Source organism: Priapulus caudatus, unplaced genomic scaffold (assembly GCF_000485595.1).
Source record: "Priapulus caudatus unplaced genomic scaffold, Priapulus_caudatus-5.0.1 Scaffold925, whole genome shotgun sequence".
Taxonomy (NCBI): Eukaryota; Metazoa; Priapulida; class Priapulimorpha; order Priapulimorphida; family Priapulidae; genus Priapulus; species Priapulus caudatus.
In genome coordinates this window covers 112,978-125,551 of record NW_014577986.1, presented here as the reverse complement: position 1 = coordinate 125,551, position 12,574 = coordinate 112,978, and the positions used below count along the sequence as shown (strand labels likewise).

Genomic DNA, 12,574 nt, shown 5'->3' with positions numbered 1-12,574 from the left:
AATCAGCGTCGGCTTTCTTGACGCCGTCGGTACTGATGAGATTTCCCGCCGCTCTAGGCTGCTCTTTTCGTCTGCTTCTCCGGCTAACAACAATCATGTAAGGAAGTCGTGTATCTCACTCGGATGATGCTTTCCAAGTCCGTTTTTTTTCCACCCGAAGACTTTTATTCACATTTTTCGTCCGATTCCAGCGCGAAGCCGTTTCTAGCCGGCGCAGTCGTTCTACGCGATGCACGCGGTCGTACGCTGCGCAACTGCGCGTCGTCTGTACGCGCGAAGGCGTGCGCAGCTGATGCTCGCGTCGCTAGGCGGGCGCCAGCCTCGCCCTGTCCTTCTGCGCGGGAGTTCAAGGGACATGCTGGCCGACCGCAGAAGGTCTGTATATGCCGTTCTCACCATCGCATGTTTTTGTTGTTGTCCGGTATTTTCACGCGAACACGTTGCTGTCGCGAATTTGATTGTTTGCGGTAACGAATTGCAGTTTGTATAAACTGTGTAGGTTCTTTTGCTTTATGTATTATTTGTTATTATTATTATTAGTGTAGTAGTAATATCACCAGCACTACCACCATCACTAACACTACCCCCAGCAGCAGCAGCAACAAGAAACAAGACAACAACATCAGTGCAGCAGCAGCAGGTAGCAGCAGAGCGCAGCAGCAAGACCAGCAGCAGCAGCACCATCCCGCGCCCCACCTCACCAGTAGCATCATATCATCTCTCACTCACTCGCTTGCTCTCTGCTCGTGCGTAGATCGGCTTACGACCTCGTGAAGGCAGACGCTGCCGACCCTGACGACCGCGACGTCGCCAGAGCAGGCGCGCGGGACGCATCCTTCGCGAGGGCAACCCGCGTTCGCCGCCGTGCCCGACCTCACCGCCCGCGACGTCCACCTCATCGCCGCATGAAACACTGCTCCGACGCGCCACCACCACCCTTCGTCGGTTACGTCGGGGTTTCGCGCGTTTTTTTTAACGTGGTTAGTGCGTAACGCGACGGGCGGCCCGACAGCTAATACGTACTGGTGCTACTGTCGTCTATGTTTACTCGTAAACACGAGGGTTAAATTAATAATTCATGTTAAGTCCAGTTAGGCCAATCGTCGCGCGATGAATGTGGGCCCGAGTGCCGACGTGCCTCTGAATTCTCATGGAGAACCTTTAATACAGCTCTCTCTCTCTCGTCTTCTAGAGACAGAGTTTCTCTCTCATGCTGACAGCTGCATTTCCTGAACTTCAAGATGTGGCATGGTGAAGTGATCTATCGATGCATAATTTTGGCGCCGTCAAAGTGTGTCTTGTGCAAATTATTTCTATGTGTTTTTTTCGCTGCCGTGCTAGTCATGGAGCAATCCAGACCTGTGGGACGGACGTGCTGTGGACGTGAACCACGTGGACCGGCGGTGCAGATTTGTGCTCGCGCCCCGCTGACGCCAATCTTCGTGATGCTGCGACGCAGAACCCACGCTCGACGAGGTACGCTCTCCCCCGCGCCATCTCCGCGACGCTCTCTTAGTCATTGCCGTAATGCGACGTCATATCGACCGTTCAGCGCGCTCGCGCTGGATCGGGTCATGCTTGTAATATTGCTTTACGTAGTGTACCCGCCGGCTGTGAATGTCTGGTCGATTGGTCTGTGACTCGTTTATGTACCGCGTTTGTGGATGATCCTGCTGCTTAGCTCATTGTTATGCTTACGTGACCCTTAGTTTAACTTCCTGTGGTGTTACATGACCCCCTTGTTTGTCGTTAGGATAGACTCCTTGTTGTGCTACATGACCCCCTTGCTTGTGGTACGTGTGCCCCTTTAATGGCTGTTATTTTGACACCCAATTGTGTTTTAATAACCTGCCATTTATATGACCTGACCCCTGGTGGCATACCTGAACACCTATGTTTGTACGTGAACAACTATTCGGAATCACACGAATAATAACGCATAAAAAATCAATCAGACTCTACAAACGCATTCCTTGCCGCACGATCCCGTTTCTAAATGACAGTTACGTGTGGAATCGTGAGTGCAAGGTCGACGTGCTGCCGTCACGAGCGTTTGAACGCGTCCACGTCGGTCGTGTCGGGGTTCAGGATCGACTGGGCCGTAACAGTGATCGCGAGCTCGCCCGGCTCTGCACGGTCGTCGCCGCCGAGCGCCATTGCCGAAGCTCGTCGATCAACGTGAGTCGGCTGTTGCCTTGACGCGTCGGCGCGCAAGCAGATATCTGCTCGCCGACTACGCCGTCTACATGACACCAGAGGGCGACGTACTACGGACAAGTCCGTCATCGAGAGCGTATGGGACTGCCGCTTGCGTTCACTTGTTTTTGCGCAGAAACGAAGTGCATGAAAGTGAAAGGTGAGACGAGTAGAAGTGTTTATCGTTGGCAAGGCATTTCTCGCGTATAAATCTTGCTCTGCCTTGGCACTTTAATTAGCCAGAGCTGTTAATGGAGCGTTGGGTCTTAGGGATGAGTTAGCATATTTGCACTAAAAAAGTCAACGTTACATCAAAGCTGCGTTAGTGCCTATGCTGCCGCGAGTGCATGGTGGGGGGAGGGTCACAACACAGCTAGGGGTTGTTTGCTGCTGCGTGCTGATTGACTACAGTGAAACGTTATGGACAATCTTCGTGCTTTGTAGCATCAAGGATGAGACCAGAAAGGGCAACATCAAGCGGAGAGAGCAAGGTGTATAGCTACAAGGAGCTAGTCTTGGCATGACTTAGAGCTACGAAGGGTGAGCGAACACCTTCCACGTCTGCAATCAGGCCGTGGAAGCGGAGGTGTCTGAGTGATCAGCAGTGTGATGGATGCATGTGGTGGCTGGACAGCAGGCGTTCTGTCAGTCCTCTCTTCTTGTTAGCTTTTACCTGGCGGTTTGATGGTGTTGGCGTGTGGCAATAAACCAGCGAGGGAATCGAGGAATCTTGTGATGCCACGGTTAGTTAAACCGAGGAAAATTTAATGTAACTTACAACTAGAGCAGAGTACGACATTTCTACAGGCACGCCAGTAACTCTGCTAACTTAGGTACATAGTTGTAGCCAGGCCGTTTTAAGCTTCGGGCTTAAAGCCGTGATGTGCTTGGTTGGCGAGGAACGTGCGTACGTGTGTGCGTGCTGTGTTGTGCGCTGGCCGTGTCGTGCGTGCTGTGTGTACATGTGCTGCGCCCTGTTGTTGGCATGGGTGCGGTGGTGGGAGCTGGACGATTGGCCCACCCTCACGTTAACGCGTCCCTTGCTACAGGAGCGGAGAAGAAGAAGAAGAATTAAGGAGGAGAAGCCCCAGCTGAGTAAGGAAGCAGCAGGAAGTGCCTGAAGCGCGCAGCTGTCGAGAAGAGAGTCGGCACATCTCGCGCCGCCGAATCTCAAGAAGGTAAGCATGACACCAAACTCGTATTAAACGACGCTAGGTGGGCCTGTTATGTGCCCGACGGTGAGGTGGCGCCTTGTAGTGCCGACGTGGTATGGGGGGGGGTGCTCCCTGCTAACTTCGGCGATTTCTTGTAATGAATCGTGCTTGCGACTCACTGGCAACGAGCATTTGCGAGCGATATATTAGCGCATAATTAACTTATAATTAACGGCATGAATAACGAGTTCGCGGTCTTGGATGCTTCTCGACAGCGCTGATGGTGCGAGCTCTCGAAGTCGATGGCATCCGTTAGCTGCGCGCATTCGTCGCACGGCAACGCAGGGGGCCGCCGCGCGTGCACCGCCGCGTGCCTGCTCGCAGGGCTGCTGCGGCCTGTTGCGTCACCGCTCGCGCCCCCCACGCGAACACGCGGCCTTCCGTGCAGCTCGTCTGAGGCGATTACACGGTACGACCTCAAACACCGGTTGAGTTGCAGGCGCGTTGAATTGCCCCCTATAAAACAATAAATAACGATGATTAAATAATTGATTAGGCAAAATGAATTATGATGATGGTGATAATAAATAAGAACAAATCAATAATCATAATATCAAAAAATAGTAAAAAAAATTTACATAAAACAAATATTAATAAATTAAAAAAAATAAAATTAAAAAAACCTATAATAATGCATTAATAATGTGATAGATTAATAATAAACGACGTATATACGAACGATCAATTGGCAATTTGCGCGAGAACCGAACGTGGTTGCGATGCCGAGGGTGAACACAGAATCCGATCGCAATCACGGTCGTTCATTTCTGTGTTGATTGCCGTCGTCAAGGTGACCTGATCGCGTCAGCGTGACGCTTGCGTATGCTGGGCAGCCGTGCGTGTGCAGCTTGGATAGCTGCGTGGCATGGCCAGGAGGCGCTGCCAGACAGACCCGTGCGAGCGCTGCCGTCGCCAGTCGGTTACACGCGACCGACCGCCGCGGACACAAACACCGCCGAGAGATTACTCCGCCCCAGGTACTGACGCCGACACCTTCTCCCCCGGGAGGAGGAGGAGGAGGAGGAGGAGCGGAGGGGGAGAGATTCTCCGCCCCAGGTTACGAACGCGAACCCCCTCCCCCCGGGAGGAGGGGGAGGGGAGGGAGGGAGCGGGGAGAGATTCTCCGCCCCAGGTACGACGCGACACCCTCCCTCCCCCCGGGGGAGGATGAGGGATGAGGGAGGAGGGGAGGGGATGGAGGAGGGAGGGAATGGGGGAGATTCTCCGTCTTCAGCTACGACGCCGACACCCGCCTCCCCGCGGGCGGAGGGGGAGGGTGAGCGGGAAGGAGGGGGGCGAAGATGAGCACCTTCTCCGCTCAGGTATGACCGCGACCACCCCCTCCCCCGGGGGAGGGGAGGGAGGGAAGGGGAGAGATGCCCGTCTCAAGGTTACGACGCCGACACCCCCTCCCCCGGGGGGAGGGAGAGGAGGGCAGGGAGGGGAGGGGAAAGTCGAGCGGAGGGAGGCGCGGAGAGATTCTCCGCCCCAGGTACCGCACGCGGACACGTTGACCCCCCGGAGGGAGGGAGGAGGGGAGGGGAGGAGGGAGGGAGGGGAGAATTCTCCGCCCCCAGGTACGACAGGCGACACAGTGTGATTCCCCGGGGATGGAGGAGGAGGCGCGAGGGAGGCGGAGGGCGGAGGAAGGGGTTTCGTCTCCGTTGAAGTGCTTTAGTTGGGGACTTTCGGCTGTTGCCGTAAACCAGTGGGCGTTAATTGTTGTGGACGGAATAGTACAGAGAGAGTATGGCATGGAGAATGTTGTTGCAGGAATGACGAGTTCTGCTTGTGTGTTGTGTGTGGAGGACGTTGCGCGGGTGCGTACGTGCATAGTATGAGTGTACGATCGTGGTGGTATGCTGTGTGGCGTGTGCGCCTTGTGGATATTGTGTGTGCGTTATGCTGGTTGTGTGGTTGCATGCAGTGGTCTGCGTGGTGTCTGTGTACACGACAATGACTGTGAAACCTGCCCCTCAGAGTAGGACCACGTCCGGGTAACAACAATGTCGTTTCCTCGTTGCATGCGCGCGACGAACTTGTGAGGTTTCGCGTACTGCCTTCGCGCTGCTGGAGAGGTACTGCAGGAGCTCTCTCGGCAGCATATTTGGAACCGTGTTTGAATTACGGGGGATGCGAAGAACCCTCCGGGCGCGATATAAGTATGGGATGATTAACTGGTGTGTTTTATTAGGGCGCGTGCGGCGCAAAGTGGATGAGCTGACCCTGAAGGAATTGGGAGAACGTCCTGTTTGGAAAATCTCGCGCCAAGCAACTCTAAGAAAGAGAGCCCGGGTCATATACTCCCACCCACGCAAAAGCGAGATAATGCAGCAAAACATAGCAATCCTTCTGCCTGTACCTCTCACTTTTCGGGACGCTAGGAATTAGCGGACACGACACAGACGTAGATGGAATTGAACGAAGCATATAGTCTGGTATGATATTTGTGAGACTACTCAAAGACTCGTTGATAAGGAATGTTGAGTATTTTAGGTTAAGGCCGGAACACATTAATACACCCACGTGGGGCGCTCGGAGCCGTTCTCGCTGCTCGATGGTAGTTCAACAGGTATTAGCATGGTAAACTAATGAGTGAGATAGGTATCTCAAGGTCAAGAGTCAACGCGGTAAAAGGAATACTCGGAGGATGACCCTTCTCACTAGATCACGCCCCTGTAGGGGGAAGTTCGCAACTGTTTTTTTAACTATGGTGCGACGTCACCTTATTAGTACTTATAGATATTGTCATCATTTGTTGTGTATCCTCTCACATAATCTTACACTGTTTGTGTTTTTCATCGCAACATATTTCTGCGACTTCTCGCTTAAATTTATTCATATCACCAACTGCATTGGTTTGATGCTCAAACGTAGGCTGGAATAAATATTTGGATTTCGATCGCATTGTCAGGTATCAGCGACAAGAAAATCGCGGACAGTATGGGCGCGAATAGCTTCTTGTATCTCTGTGAGCGGTCCAGCGCGCAAACGCGGGCGTCGGTGCGCCGCTTGTCGCTCTGAACTGGGAATGGCATTGAGCCAAGGATCCGTTCTCGAAATCAAAAGCCCAGAACTGGCGCTCAGGTAGGGTTGGCCTGCAAGACGTGAAGGTCACACTGCAAGAGGGGCGGACCAAAGAGTAAAGTACGAAAACTGCATGCGAGGTAACGCGCCTCGAGTGGTTTGTGGATAGAGCGAGTAATTAAGATGATAGGGTTTGTTACAACTTTAGTTATGCCTGTCGGTGAGAGTTACGCATTGTCACCAACTGCCCCACGAAAGGGTCACTACATAGGAGGGTCTGAAACGAGAATTATGGCTATGTGTGGCGGGTATACGACAACCCACGCGTATAGTAACTATAACGGGTAAACTCGCGCTATAAAAGGGGTATTGGGGACTTTACGAATCCAAGGTAGACTACGGGCTTGCGATCGTGGGTTACACGTGCGATTTGATGGTTGGGATGGTAAATATTCTGTGCAACTTCTCGTTGTGTTGACGCTACAGTCAAGTCGAAACGTCGCCGCCTGGTATGGCAGTCAGCGACTACACGAGTTGTGGAGCGTCAATTCCAGGTCTTACGTGCATTAGAAAGCCTGTTCCAGACGCGCGGGTAGACAGACTGTATCTCGTGAGAGAGCAGTCGTTCACCAAAACTGCAAGTAGCTTTAATTAAACGTGACAGTGTCTTCGCCAGTGCACAACGATTTAAGAACGAACTCTAAGAATGCTCGAGCAGCGGGGATGTGCAGTGCAAACTTATTGATGTTTGTACAATAACGTATTGTATTGTATTGTCTAGATTAACATGCAGTGGGAGTCCCGAGAGATTAGTGGGCGCGGGCGGATGTGTATTTAAAAAATAGAATCATATGTCGGCCGTTCCGCTGGCACGACAGTGTGTGGCGATCATCGGATCTTTAATCTTATACCATGTAGGGGCGCTACAAGCACAGTTACTGACGGGAGTCTCGCGGCGCGTAAGAGCGTTCTTCGTAAGAGCGCCTTACAACAAACTACGACGAATATGGAAGATGGTGGAGTGCGGTTCCGCTCGCGGATCGAAGAGCCAGGGTATGTCCTCCGAGATATTCCTTCCCTTTAAATGCGTCAGCTCGGTAACAAAGAGGCGATAGAGAAAAAGCGCTCGGCTTTCCGCGTTTCCTGGGGATGTGGTAGGGGTGCATAACAACCACTGGTGTCTGGTTTACATGTGACGGGTTGGGAGTCTAAACAGCTGAGTAGTGGAGGCGAGCTAAAACGAGCGCTTCAGACCGCTAAGATAGGAAATCTCCGTCTGGTCTGTCATGTCTGCTCTCCTCTTTCTTGCGGTGTTCTAGTGTCTGTGAGCAGTAGGATCTAATCGGCTATTACTAGCTAGCGGAATGACACCCGTCAGCTACTGTATCACTCCTCGTAGCAGCTCTACTACTTGGCTCATCCATTTAGCATGTTACTGCTTCTACTCTTACTCCATAGCGCGACCCCTTTACCATTACCTTGGTTTACTGCCACCCTGCCTACCATTACCTGTATACTGTTGACACGGATCTGTGTGTTGGTACATAAGATCGTCAACCCCTTATGACCCTATTCTAGCCGCAGCCGCCATCTTACTCTCACTCCTTATGGCCTCCTATCGCGGATCTTTACCGCAATAAGTGTGTTAGCGTATGCACTCAGACCGCGAGCTGTGTGATCTAGGAGACCTAGCCCAGCTCTAACACACCTCAACAATGTCTCCGTGGCGTGTACATCTCCTTGTGCCACCTCCTTCGTGCCTGACTCCATTTCCAGTTTCGTTACAGGCGCTACCTTGGCGTACTCTCGACCCTCTACCACTTATGCAGCTGTGGTGTACACACGCTCACGCTTGACTCATCACTACGCGCTCGCGTCGACTCGGGATAATTGCACGACGTGCGGAGTCTGGCCAGGCTCTGGGCTGAGCGTTTGCGTTGGGTGGAAAGAATTGACGCCCTTCAGGGCCTGGCAGAGGACGTTCTCGTCGCCTCCACCGCCGCGCCGCCGCGCCTCAGTACACTGCTTCTCGATGAGCAGACTTGGGTGGACAGAGAACCACGCTCAAGACGAGAAAAACGTTATGAGCTTCCTAGTTCCGCACGCGCACACAAAGAGTAGAAAAACACAAGAACATGTGCATAGTCGGCTTACCCGACGTGCCGTGCGGCTAACGTCTGAAGGCGGTCAGCGCTTCCTACCAAGTCTACGTCTCGTACTGAGTACTTCTGCACGCACCAAGGCGCCTATTATATGACATAGCATTCGCGCGAACACAGGCGAGGCAAAGAGCAAGCAACATATATACTAGTTCAATTCCATCACTCGAACTTCACTATCACGTAACTGATGGCTACGCACACAACGATACCGAACACACGGACAGTACAGAATCAGTTCTAATAGCTCACTCTGCTAACGCACTGCCGTCAGTTATCAGAGCGCCTCGCTACCAACACATACATCAAAATCGAAACCGTCTGGTCGAATTCTCTCGACACAACCGAGTTTTCTACGCCATCTCATCACTCTCTCGACTATTCCGTCCGAGCAACAATTAATCACCCGGCGAACGGGATTAGCGATGATGGTTTGTATCACGTGCCGGGGACAGCGCTCGAAATGTCACGCATCCGACTATAACGCAGTCATCTGCACCAGTTGCGAGTAGAGACACGAGCCCCTTCAGCCTGGACTCCCCGGCCTCCTTGCACACCCTCTCTGCCTCGCGAACATAGCGTGGTGCTCCGCTGTGTACCTGTACACAATCCTAGGGGTCTGTTGAAGTATCTACTCCCTCCCCCCGCCTCCAGTGCTCCTCTCTCTCTCTCGTCGCTCTCTTGCTCCCGGTGGCGGGCGTAATCGCATAGGCGTCGTCGGCGATGATGCCTGCTACCGCTGGTGTCGGGGTCGTGTAGAATTGCTTTGCACCCTCCCACTCCCTCGCTCGCTTTTCCCCTTCCCCTCCCTCAACCTCCCTCCGCCTTCTCTCCCTCGTCGAGGTGGGCGGGACTTAGGTTGGTTACTGAGCAGCGCAGAAGATGTCGCGTACGGTACCTAGAGACGGCACGCACAGTGCTCTCGCACCATCCCTCTCCTCCGTCGCCCTCCGAGGACGGAGTGTACTGGAATACGGCTCACGACAACCACACACAACACTGACGTAGTCACTTCTTGCCAGGTATTGTCTGCGTCAGGTCACTCGAGTACGGTATAAGATCTTCGTACCGCCGCGCTTCTACCACTGCACTTCTCGCGCTCGCCCGTCGCTCTCACAGCGGGAGGTGAGGTCGCTTCAAAAGTGTTCCTATGCGGATAGGTCAGACTTTGTGTGACAGCTTGCGGGGTAGTACAGCGTCTTATCTCTGAGACGGGTAGATAATCTCTTCCGCCTCATCCGTCTGCCTCACGTGCTACTCCGTCCTCCTTCACACTACCCCTGAGTTCTCCTCCGTCGTGGGGCGAGTGGTGTGCGAGCGTGCGTGCGTGCGTGCGCTGCGTGCGTGCGTTGCGGTGCGTGCGTGCGTGCGTGCGGTGCGTGCGGCGCTGCGTGCATGCATGCGTTCGTGTACGCGTTTTGTGCGCCATGTGTATCACGTTGTGTTGCGTGTGCGGTGCTGCGCGTGTTCGGCGTTGCGCTACCTGTGGCGTGGAGGACGAGTCGTTGCCGTCCTCGCCTGTCACCTGCCCTGCCTCCTCCCCGTCTGCCTACCGGGTGGGCCGGTTGCACGCGTATGGGGTGACGTGATGCTCCAGTTGTAAATGATCTTTCTAAGGCAGTGGAGCAATGGCTGCGCGGCATGCCACTCACGAGGGGAGCTCAAGGCAATCTTTCTGCTCCCGCCGTGCGGACGAAAGGCGACAATGCTCAGAAGTCCTGAGATCATTCTCGAAGCGTAGGTCCTTTTCCAGCGCTCGAGGAATAGACGGAGTGACCTTCTTGATTGAAATTTGGTCTTACGGTTCGAGCAGAAGATGTAAAAGTATGCGATGGTTTTCACGTCTGGTTCACGTAGGCGGTTCTTGGTGTCAACGTTTACCTTGGTGGCAGGTTAGACATCACGTCGTCGTGCCCCCTCCTCCGGCGTCCCATTCCTGCTTGTCCGCCCGATCCCTCCCTATTGGACCTCGCAGTTGCCGTATGCGTCCATCCCCCGAGGGCCGTGGGAGGGGGGAAAAACATTCAGGAGGATAGGCAGTGTTAACTTCTGCAACCTACATAGTTTCATTTTAAGTCGAGCGTTTCGTACTATACTTCATGTTCCTGTGCAGTAGGCGAGTGAATGAGCGATCGAGCTCTTCTCTCCGTGGCTTTATCGTGTGCCAACCTTTACAGTTCCGCACGACGATACCGATTTCGGTCTCCGCCGGGGATGGGGGATCACTATCAGCACGGGGGTCTGCCGTTTAGTGGTCGGCCGAATCCTCGATCAGCGAGGTCTGCGGCGAGTATCCTATTACTATGGTGCCTAGCCTCACGCCCTGCCGGCTCTCGTGCGCTCTGGACAACTCTATGTGGCGACGTTTCCTCACTAGCATTGTGTCGGCATCGATTCATTCTCCGATCATATGCCGCCGGCTCCAGCATACGCAGCCGGCAACCGCCGTGACAGGTCTCTGGATACCTCGTCCGTTCGCTACGCGCGAGATTCTCGCGAAGACCATCACCGGCTGAGTCAACTCTCTAGGACTCACGGACAGACAGCCCATGCGAGTCGCATACAGATGACACTCACGGATCTCGGACGTCCCGTAGAGACCCGGACGGTTTCGGCGATATCGTTAGGCGTTTCACTCTCTCTGCCTCGCTAACCTCCAGCGCAGACCTCTGCCGTTACTCTCGCCGGAACGAGGACGAAGAAAATTGCGGTTGAGTACGGTGTCGCGCTGATGGAGCGTCCGATTATATGTCGATGTTCGTTTTCATGCACTTAACCATTTAAAGCCAATTCTTCAGTTCATCTAGATTTTGGTTCATTCTCATGTTTGCTCTAGTTTAAGCTTTGATATGCCTAATTACTTTGAGTAGTAAACTGTCATATATTATTTCTCGTCTCACTATTTTCTTTCGAAGCATTATTTATCGCATTAATTAATCTCGTTCGATTTTTATGTATGCGACCTCTCATCATAATTCATTTGTCGCTTTAATCATATTAGTGTTAATTCGATCCGCTTAATTCATTGTTGACAACGCTATAGTCCGAGACGTGTTCACGCGCCTGCCAACATCAGACCCGGGAGCGCTCGTTGGAAGTTCGTACCACGCTGTTATGAGTGTGCTCCGCCATAGCCAGGAGACAGGCTTACCAGGAAGAGCGCGTGATTTTCGAGTTGTGGGGTGCAGTGCCCGAGCTCGCACACAGCAGCCTGGTAACGGCCTACGTGAACGCTACACTAGCCGCCGGATATCAGCAGTTCCCTCGAGGCTAAGCACTTCTGGACAAAGCCGCGTTTATACCTTAGGCACACCGGCCGATACCCGCCATGTGACCTGCGATCAACAGGAATTCGTCTGACTAACGTAATGTGTACAACAGCATTTCTCTCTCCAAATCAGAAGGCTCTCTGAAGCGAGTCGCCACAGACAATCATGGTCGAGCAATAATCACTACAGACGTAACATCCCGATGATAATATATATATCGCCTGGAGTATTATAATTTGATGTAATATACTCTAAAGTCCGCGCTTACATTATCTCGACATCAGTATATGCGTGAGTAACCAAGAAACAACCACAGAAATATACTTAACCAGTAAAATAACGCCAGAAAAGTATCAGATGATGAGACCCACACCTCACCACCTATTCAATACTAACCAGTCAGCAAACATAACTAAGGACAGACACCTCTTACAACGGTTCGTGCACTTACTCTACAGGACACCACCCTAAATAAATCATAATCGTTTACAATAGCACGAGTTGATTGATACATATTCTATTATCCTTCTTGACGCGATTATGGGCATGCAGGACATGACCATCCAGTCATACCGACGTCATCAATCTCACAGCCATTGCCGGCGTCTCAAAGCATACATACCCTGAGCGGCCTTCATCGATACCTTCGCACGCTGGTCAGCTAATCCTTCGAGCTGACCTTATCTCACATCTCTTCTTCATTATCGTG

The 12,574-nt window shown here is 52.8% G+C and overlaps 1 protein-coding gene across 1 annotated transcript in view; it reads right to left on the bottom strand.

The window, feature by feature from the left end:
* Positions 1 to 12,574, bottom strand: part of LOC106814433 (translational activator GCN1-like) — a 54,598-nt gene that overhangs the window by 29,734 nt on the left and 12,290 nt on the right.